Source organism: Hevea brasiliensis, chromosome 2 (assembly GCF_030052815.1).
Source record: "Hevea brasiliensis isolate MT/VB/25A 57/8 chromosome 2, ASM3005281v1, whole genome shotgun sequence".
NCBI lineage: Eukaryota > Viridiplantae > Streptophyta > Magnoliopsida > Malpighiales > Euphorbiaceae > Hevea > Hevea brasiliensis.
The window spans coordinates 2,850,469-2,860,766 of record NC_079494.1 but is presented as its reverse complement, the minus strand read 5'-3'; the positions used below and the strand labels follow the sequence as shown (position 1 = coordinate 2,860,766).

General features: G+C 36.1%; 1 long non-coding RNA gene across 1 annotated transcript; it reads left to right on the top strand.

Annotated features, from left to right (window-relative positions):
* Window positions 1-3,718: 3,718 nt before the first annotated feature.
* Window positions 3,719-4,959, top strand: LOC131170437 (uncharacterized). The gene is made up of 3 exons (XR_009141187.1): window positions 3,719-3,748; window positions 4,197-4,254; window positions 4,834-4,959. It is a non-coding gene; the product is annotated as an uncharacterized LOC131170437 (long non-coding RNA).
* Window positions 4,960-10,298: the final 5,339 nt, after the last annotated feature.

Here is a 10,298-nt window from a genome sequence, read left to right as displayed (position 1 = left end):
CCACATTAGTGAGAATAGTGATGGAGGTATGGAATAACATAATAATGAGTAAATGCTAGAAGGTGTGCGATGGTATTGCGGACTACCTAATTAGGTAGAAAGCGAAGTTAGTAATTAGTAATTTGAATAAATGTAAATCTATGTGATAAATTAGGTATGATGAGTGGACATTATTATAGTTAATGACACATAAGCGTTAGGTTAGACTTTTGAGATAGTGAGAAGGTAGTTAGAGGTTAGTTATGAATGTTAGGCAAACATTTTTAGTGTGATCAACCGAATCACTTTGCGGTGAAGCAATAACGTGAACAACGATAGGAGTAGAGCGAAAAGTGACAAGTGCAGGTGGTTATAAATCACTAGAAAGTTCAAGGATCAAATTAATGACCATAGATAAGGGTGGAATTGGTGTTGGAAGAATTTATTAGTGAGAGAAATCTTTCAGAATCAACAAAAGTTAATGGCACAATATAAGCGATGATAGATATGAATCATTGGTCGAGTATAAGTAAAGTTAATAAATTATAAAATATTATGTCAGGAAGGACAATGGTATGGTAAAGTGTTCATGCAGATGATATCTTATAGGTAGAGCACAATTGTGCTAAGAGATGATGAAATTTGAAGAGAAATACCAAGAAACATAGGTTAATCGTTATTATATGGACAATAGGCGTAGTTGAATATAAGATGATATTATTCTTTCTTTACAATTTTAGCTTGTGCTTTAGGTTTTAGAAGGTTATATAAGTAAAAGAAAATGAGTCAATGAGACCTAGTTAATGAGAGTTTTGTAGGCACAAATTCATACATAATTTCTGATATGAGAATGACAGTAAGTGCATACCTAGTATTAAGTATGAAAGGGACAGAGTAATGACATGAGTTAAATTGAGTTAGCTACTAAGGCTTGCAACTGTTTTAAACTATGAGCTGGAGGAAATACTAATTGTGGATGAGTTTCAATAGATGAAATTATTGCTAATGGGTAATTTGAGGTTGAAGTTTGGAAAGTTGTGGGCAGTATATGTGATTATATTAAGGAGAATAAACACGTGAGGTATCTTATTTAGAATTAAGGCATGACACACATTTCCCACAGCCGTGTTAGTTCAGATGGAACTTATAGTTTCTGAAGCTCCTATCCATCCAGGATGAGCAATTTCCTACTAAGGCTGGTAGGGAATGATAATGTTACGATAGTTAAGTTGGGAAAGGGGTTACAAAACGAATTTTCTATGGTTAATTATAAGTGTTACAAAAGGTGAAGAATGTCTTTGGTAGGAGAAAATCGTAAGGTTAGAATTCCCGAAGTAATGGAACTAGTAATCAAGATAAGACTAAGAAATAAAAAGAAAGTTAAAGTTGATGATGGGATAGACATCTTCGAAGGAAAAGGTGTAAGGATGAGATAGGACTAAAATTAAGGAATAAGTACAGCAGGTTGAAAAGATACCAACAATACCAAAAATAGGAAAAGGGAAGTGGATAAGATGCAAAGGACAGGAAGAGAGCTCGATAGAGTCAGTTATAATAATGAGGATAAGGAGTGTCTAACCACTGCCCCTGTGTTAACACTACCTATGAGCGGTGAAGGATACACAGTGTCTTGTGGCCTTGAGTTGGCCTAAGGTGTGTTTTGATGCGGAATGGAAAAGTAGTGGCTTATGCTTCAAGGCGGTGAAGAGGCATGGCAGAACTATCCCACCCATGATTTGGAAATGGCGGCTGTATTCTTTGCACTAAAAATCTGGAGACACTACCTGTATGGTGAAGTGTGCGAGATATACACCGACCATAAGAGTTTGAAGTACATCTTCCAACAGAGGGATTTAAACTTGAGGCAGAGGAGATGGATGAAGCTTCTGGAAGACTATGATTGCCCCATCGGTACCACCACAGGAAGGCCAATGTAGTAGCAGATGCTTTAAGCGAGAAAATCTTACGCGGTTTGGCGCACATTTGTGAGAGAAGAGCCGTTGATTCAGGAGGTACATGAGTTGATGGATCAAGGTTTAATCCTAGATCTTTCAGATGATGGGGTATTGTTGGCTCACTTTTCAGTGAGGCCAGACTTGAGGGACAGAGTTAGAGTTTCCCAGCACAGAGATCAACAATTGATGAAGATCATAGAAAGAGTACAGCAAGGTGAAGGTGGTGAGTTTGGGTTTGCCAATGATGGCACCCTAGTGCAAGGTTCTAGGATATGTGTGCCCGATGTGGACAACCTCAGGAATGAAATCATGCGAGGCACACTATACACTGTACAGTATCCACCCAGGTTCCACCAAGATGTACCATGATGTGAAAGATAGCTATTGGTGGAATGGCATGAAGAGAGACATAGCCGACTTTGTGTCCAAGTGCTTGACTTGTCAGAAGGTGAAGTTTGAACACCAGAGACCGTCAAGGAAGCTGCAAGAGCTCCCTATCCCAGAATGGAAGTGGGAAATGAGTACTATGGATTTTGTGACTGGGTTGCCTCGTACCACGCGAGGATATGATTCGATATGGGTAATTGTAGACCGCTTGACCAAATCAGCTCACTTCTTACCTGTAAAGACTACATACTCTGTGGCACAGTATGCCCGGCTCTACATTCGAGAAATAGTCAGATTGCATGGAGTTCAGGCTTCCATAATATCGGCAGAGGGTCCCGATTCACTTCTCGGTTTTGGAGAAAGTTGCAGGAGGCACTTGGCACCTGATTGAACTTGATGCGGCTTTCCACCCTCGAGAGACGGACGATCAGAAAGGACGATCCAAACACTGGAAGACATGCTTCGCATGAGTGTTTTGGATTTTGGAGGTCAATGGGATGAGCAGCTAGCTTTAGTGGAGTTTGCCTACAACAACAGTTATCACTCCAGCATAGGGTTGGCACCCTATGAGGCACTATATGGAAGAAAGTGTAGGTCTCCTCTGTGTTGGACAGAAATGGGGGAAGCAAGGGTGCATGATGTAGACCTAGTGCAGTACACTTCAGAGGTAGTTCCTTTAATCAGGGAACGACTGATGACTTTGATGAAGAGAAAAGTTATGCAGACCCCAGACGGAGGGATGTGGAGTTTGCAGTGGGCGACTATGTATTCCTGAAGGTATCTCCAATGAAGGGAGTCATGAGATTCGGAAAGAAGGGCAAGTTGGCACCTCAGTATATCGGACATTTTGAGGTTACGGATAGAGTTGGAGCAGTTGCCTACCGGTTGGAGCTACCACCCAACCTCTCTCACGTTCATCCCGTGTTTCACATCTCCATGCTCAGGAAATACATTCCCGATCCTTCTTATGTACTGCAGCCGGATGTGATAGAGCTAAAAGAGAATTTGACATTTGAGGAGCAGCCTGTAGCCATAGTGGACTACCAAGTGAGGCAGTGAGATCAAAGCAGATCCCTATGGTTAAGGTTTTGTGGAGAGTCGATCGGTGAAAGAGTGCACTGGAGTCAGAACGGGACATGCGTAGCAAGTACCCCTATCTGTTCAATGTATAATCATGTGCTTTATTCTGCCTTGTGTAAAAATTCGAGGACGAATTTTCTGTAAGGGGGGAAGAATGTAACACCCCTGATTTTATATATTATTATTGGGCTTCGTGTAGGTATCCTCAATTCGCGGAAATTCGGCGATTGGCCAAGTGCGTGAAATTAGGCCCGACAGTTCTGGAAAAGTCTCGAATTGGACCGAGGTTTTGGCTAGCCCCATTGTCGAGCGTCCCAAGCGCGTTCCCGAAGTCGGAATCGGCAAAGGTAAACCCGAACCTTGTTTTTACGTAATTTTCTAGTGCTTAAATAGGATTAAAAATCCGTAAAATATTCGTGGTAGCTTAGAAAATTACGATTCTTTTTGCAATAGCTTAGTAATATTGCTAAGGACCGCGGGGCAAAGTTTTATAATTTTTAGAGCTTGTTTGGGCAATTTTTGCAAAAATGATCAATTATAAGGACTAAATTGAAATTTTTCCATATTGTGATGAATGATTGATTTGATGGGCCCAGGATGGGCTGTGTGATGTGATTGAGTTGTGGATATATGGATTGTGGATATAGAAGTGTGTTTTGAGCCCTTTTGCAGGTTGGGTAGGTCCTAGGTAGAGGGGAGACTCTGCCGGATTTTCGGCATGACTTAGGACGTATTTGGTCTTTTCTTTATTTGTATTGAGTCATTTGTGTTAAATAAATGTAATGTAATTGTCAGGTGAGCCGGGACAGCCTTCTTCCTCCGCCCAGCCGCCACAGTGATTGTCGTCAAGTCTGTGAGTAAAATATTAATTTTAATTATAATTTCGATATTATTATATGTTCAGCATGCCCATGCATCACTTATATGCATATATTTATGTAGTTAAACTCTAGGCATGATTTATGTTGCATTCATAACTGTTAATGTGCCATGAGTGTTGTTGTGGTAATTTGGAGCAGTGTGCGTGCGTTGGCGTGCGTGTGATGTGGTGTGGACTATGGATAGGACGGGGTAGTCACGGCTTGAGTTCTTCGCTGGGACCCGTTCCTTCGAGGGGTAGTCACGGCTTGAGTTCTTATTTGGGACCCTCGATTTGGTTTATTAAGCGAAAGTCCGGCTTGAGTTCTTCGCTGGCACCAAGTTGGATCTAAGAGAGCTGTATAGGGGATCAGCTCCCAATATATTATGATTGATGCTACAGGGTGCGTGAGTGCTCCAAATTACCTTTTTGATGCTATGATGTGAATATGATGTTGATGTTGCATTTCACGCTACAGGGTGCATTAGTTACAGATAGTTATAGAGATTATGGTTAAAATTGATATTTTACTCTCTGAGTCGAACGCTCACTCCTGTTCAAAAATTTTTACAGGCCACAGGAGGATATTTTTTTGAGGTTAACCTGCTTTCTCCCTCGCAGGTCGATTACTACTGTTTGTATAAACTTGTTAAATCTTAGAATTTCCGCATGTGTTAGAAATGTTTATTTGATTTGGGTGCAGAAACTAAATTATTATTTTTGGACTGTAAACTTAAATGTGCTATGCATGTTTGATGGATTGGATGAGGAGCCGAGCTCCCATTTATTTTATGTTGATGAGTATGTGGAGGGTGGTAGCTCCCAATTGACTATATATTGTGTTTACAGTCGGGTGAGTGAAAACTCCCGTTGGAAAGTCCATTTTATGGCCGGACTCTGTCCGTTTGTTTTCTTGAATTTGGGCCCAATGGGCCTTAGAATTGGGTAAATGAACAGTTAAGGCTTACTACGGGCCTCGGGGGCTTTAGGCTGGCCCAGGTCCTAGTGCCGGTCCGGCCCATAGGTTGGGTCGTGACAGGGGTGGTAATCCTGCTTCCGATCTATCCTGTTGCCATTCTTAAAACTCAAAAATAACAGTTTTCTAGTTTGCAAAAAGGGTAACAATTGCTCTTTCGTCAGAGTATACGTACATTATTTTATAGAGATATTCTATAAATCGAGATGCCTTATCAAATGGTTCAAGGCATAAATCATTTATAATCTCATAATTACGTCTGCTTCAAGCCCTGTGTTCCACCTAATTCCCATATCATCTAAACAAACAAAAATTAAAAGGGGAGAGACCATAAAAAAGAGAGATTATGTCTCTTTTATTTCACTCTGTTAATTTATAAAATAACTTAATCATTCGAAATTTCTTTTTTTCATCCTTGTCATGAATCACTTTATAATTTGCAAATTTCCTGTGCGGAACTATCAAGATTCATATATTTTCAACTACATCAAATTTGGCCTAATCTAATTTGATTTAGTGACTCGAGGCATATGATATTATTATTACTCACTTAACAAAAGTTAGGTTTGAGTCTTTAATTTCTCAATCCCCTGAAAGAAATCAATTTAAATAGTGAATTTTATTTAAATTTGTAACTTGTTATGACAACAGATAAATAATCATTTAAATAATATAAAATTAATATTATGATTCAATTATATATTTACAAGCTACAATGTCCTGCGATGATACTGCTATAAGTTTTTTTTATCAAATTTTTTAAATTATTAAATGAAATTATATATATATATAATTTTTTAAATTTAATTTATTAAATAAAATATATTTTATTATAACTACTTTAAATTATTTAAAAAAAAGTGTAATGATTAAGATAAATTTGATGATTTAATAGTAAAAACAATTAATTACCGAGAGGAGAGTGGTGGAATAGGTAATATAATTTATCATCCTGTCTTGAGTGGTAATGCGAACGTCATTCCCATTTATTGGTGCATCGGCCTTAAGCTTCTAAACTCTTTAGATTTTTTTTGTTTAAACTTAGTCCATCATTGACCTAAAATATAAGATATATGATGGAACCTATTTATTAAATACATGAGTCACATGTTTGTATATTGCATCCATAATAGATTAGGTTTAGGCAATAATTTCCCTTATTACCTACTGCAAAGACTCTTATTCATTCAATTTTGAAAGGATCTCTCTAAGTCTTAGAGAGAGAAGTTTTCTTTTTGTTTTTTTCCTTCTGTCCTTAGGGTTACAAACCTTTGCTTTACTTCTTGTCAGTCTTCCTTTACCCCTCTGAATAGGGGAAGGCTATTCTCCTCCCCAAACCCAACTGTGGGTTCCCTCCTCACTTTGAGTTGGGAAGTAAATAATGTTTTGGATTTTGGCAATGCAGCTAGGCTTATGTGGTGGGCTACCTTGTTACTACTGTGATTAGGTTTTTCTTTTATTTTACATGTGTACTATTTGCAAGTTGATTTCAATGTTTATCGATGATTGGTGGTTGGTTAATCTCGCCGATACTAATGATACCAATAAAAGGCTTCCTAATCCCTAAAAGGCTATAAGAGGCTAAAAATGCTAGAGCTCTGCATGCCTTTCTAGATCATTCGATTTTTCCATGGTTTTGTGTTCTTTGAGTTCGTTGTATATGTGTCTTTCTTTGGTTTGGCTTGTTGTAGTGTGGAGCCTCTTCGAAAATGGCTGGTTTTTCCATGCATGGCTCCCCTTGTGCTTTTCATAGTTCTCCTTCTTTCTCAAGACGTGTTAGTTCAACTATGACTGCACTGCTTCTTCCTTAGTCATACAGCTCCCTTTTGTTCAAATGATTACCAGGATACCTACGGTTTGCTTAGTGGGCCTTAGGCTTTTCTTTTAGATTGGGTTGGGCAACCTTTTAAAACCCTATTTTTTTAGACCATGGACTCTAGCTATGGGTTTTTGTTCCGTAGGCATTATGGGCCCTCTTAGCTTTAGCTATAGTGTGTTTGACTTCTAAGGAGACCTCTTTTGTATATGTAGTTCTGGATCCTAGTTGGATTTGCTAGCTTGTATTAGGATATAGGCTTTTTAACCCATTTATGAAATGTATCTTAAAAAAAAAAATTATCATTTGCCATATTAGCAAGATACAAATTCAATATAATATGCAAATTTGAAATAATTTTTACATCACTATCTTAAATTCAATATATTGTGTCACAACCAGATTGTATGAGTCAGACTGATATTAGAACCTAGGTCGGTATAAAGCCCTCGAGGTCTGTAGTAAACCTCATTATTTTCAAATCCATAATTAGGCCCAAATTCAAAGCCAAAATATAGAACAAAATAAAATATTATAAATCAATTTGGGCCAGCTCAACCTAATAACTATTATAATCCACAACTAGAGGAACCCAACTCAACTATGATATCAGCATGCATTAACCATTTAATTTTCATTACTTAATACAATAAATATATATAGTAGTATCATAGTGGAATTATAATAATAGAATAAATAGATAAATAAATAAATAAACATAATTAAAACTATTAACTAAAAAGTACCACAATCTGCAGAGAAAAATATAAGTCAGACTAGAAAATAAACTTACTCCTCCTACAACCTAAAAAAAAAAAATTTTGAACAGGAATGAGCATTTGACTCAAAGAGTTTAGATACCTAAACTAGTATAATCCTACTATGAAGTGCACTCCATCACATATAACAGATAATTCATCCAATATTCGCACGATAAGATGATTTGGAGCTACTCACACACTCAATGTATTACATTAATGCATAAATATGAAAGTTAATTCCTTATATAGCTCTCTCAATCCAAATTTTGCTAGGTAGCTCAACTCAAGTTGAACTTTCACTTAAATCCAAGTGTGGGAGCTAGCGAGATTAACTCAAAGTTGTGTCTTATCACGACTTTCCATAACTATAAAGACCGGTTCCAGTGAGACTAGTTCAAGCAGCGACTACCTGTCTAATCCATATCTATCATATGCCATATATAACACACACAGAGTTCTAAATTATCCTCAGAGTAGCAAATACAAATAATTATTAATAAATACATATGCAACAATAAGAATGCTCCTAATTTATTTAACTAAGTATGTAAATATATTTATAAAATGCATGAATATGCTGAAATATAAATAATATTGAAATTAGAAAAGAAATAATCAATATTTAACTTACAGACTGATTAACTCGACTGCAGCTGATTCGACTAGAAGGAGAAGATAGCCGGTCTGATCACCTATATAGACACATTAACCTCTATCAAAATATTGATAAAATTAACTAATTAATTTAATTTACAGAAGCAAAAATAAATTCTAAGGTCTTGCCAAAATTTCAGCAGAGTCTCCTCAAACACTTAACCTAAACCCCTACAAAAAAACTTAGCAAAAAGCAACATGCAAGGCCTTAAGGCCATAAAAATAAAATCACATGCTCATCCAAGGCCTACAAGAACCTAATCTAAGTTTAATAGTCTAAACTCTAGCTCAGGTTTTCAACTCTTTTATAGTACAATTAATTATAAAAATCCTTTGAAAATTTCAAAAATATTCATAGGGGCCCTTCTTATTATCTTAAAGTTCATAAAATTTATTTTAATTGTCTTTAGAATAACAAGAATATCTTACAAATTAATTAACTAGTCTAGTACTAGATAAAAATTACACAATTTGATTTCAAGATTACCTTTGTAAAAAATACTATTTGGAACAAGTTCGGAGTATCTGAAAATGCTAGAAACGATTGTAATATTGATTATGTTCTAGAACAGACCACCAGGCATATGGATCAGACCAGAAACTCAGTCCGGGTGCCAATGAGTTATAGTTGATCCGAGTGTATATCCGGGATGTCCATGAGCTACTGGTGACAGATCTGTTGACAATTCGTCAAAACTCTGCTTCGATCGCCTGATATCAATTGATTTAGTTTAGGTCGTCCGATAGGCATCTTCTCTGTCTGATCTCCGATGAAGATGTAATTGGTGTTAAAATGAAGCTTTAGGAGCATAGATCACGATCCCTGGGCCCAATTGTCTAAACTGATCACTGGTTGGCCAGAATCTGGTCAGAAAGTCATGAAAACCAGAAACTTCTTTCCCTTTGATCTTACTCAACGAAATGATGCAAATTTAGTTCCAAAAGAAAGCTTATGAAATAAGCTTTCTAACGACACCAAAAACATCTTGATCGGGCTTTAGATGAAGCTGGAATCATGCTTGGAAAATAACCCCTAGTATTCTTATTGAAGGAGAAACACCTTGCTTTTGTGCTACTCCAGCTAGCTGACGAGTGACGACTTACCGGCATTGCCTGGGTGGTGGAGCTTCTTCGCTGATTGTTGTTGGTGTTTGGAGGTTCATCGACAATTGCAAAATGGAGGGAGAAAGACAATGACAAGAGAGAGAGGAAAGAGAATGTGTGAGGGAGAGAGAGAGTTGCTGGGTTAATCTTTTCTTCTTTTTTTTTCACTTTTAATTTTCATTAGGTCCTTATACTTTTTAAAACTTTTCAATTGAGTCCAGAACTCTTCAATCAAACCCTTTTTCAAATATAATAATAATAATAATAATAATAATAATAATAATAATAATAATAATAATAACTACTACTAAATTAGATTTGGAACCAAAATTAACAATAATGAAATAATATACTTTATTACTTGATTTAATATTAATTTTTAAAACTAATATTTTAAATTAAAATTCAAACTATTAAATAATCCATAAAATATTTTTAGAAGTAAAATAACATTAAAATAATACATATAAATGAAAATATTACAACATTGTAAATTATTTAGATAATATTAAAATAATATTTAAATACTACTAAAATTTATATTTTAAAAATTCAACTTATTACATATTGAGACTTGAAATTTTGTCTTAAAGAGCATTTATTTGTCTATGCATATTTTTAAAGACAGATAAATAATTGTCCCATTTATTACTGTCATTAAATATAATTAGTAAATTTATAATTGACATTAATTTAATTTCTAAAGACTAATATATTTGTTTATAAA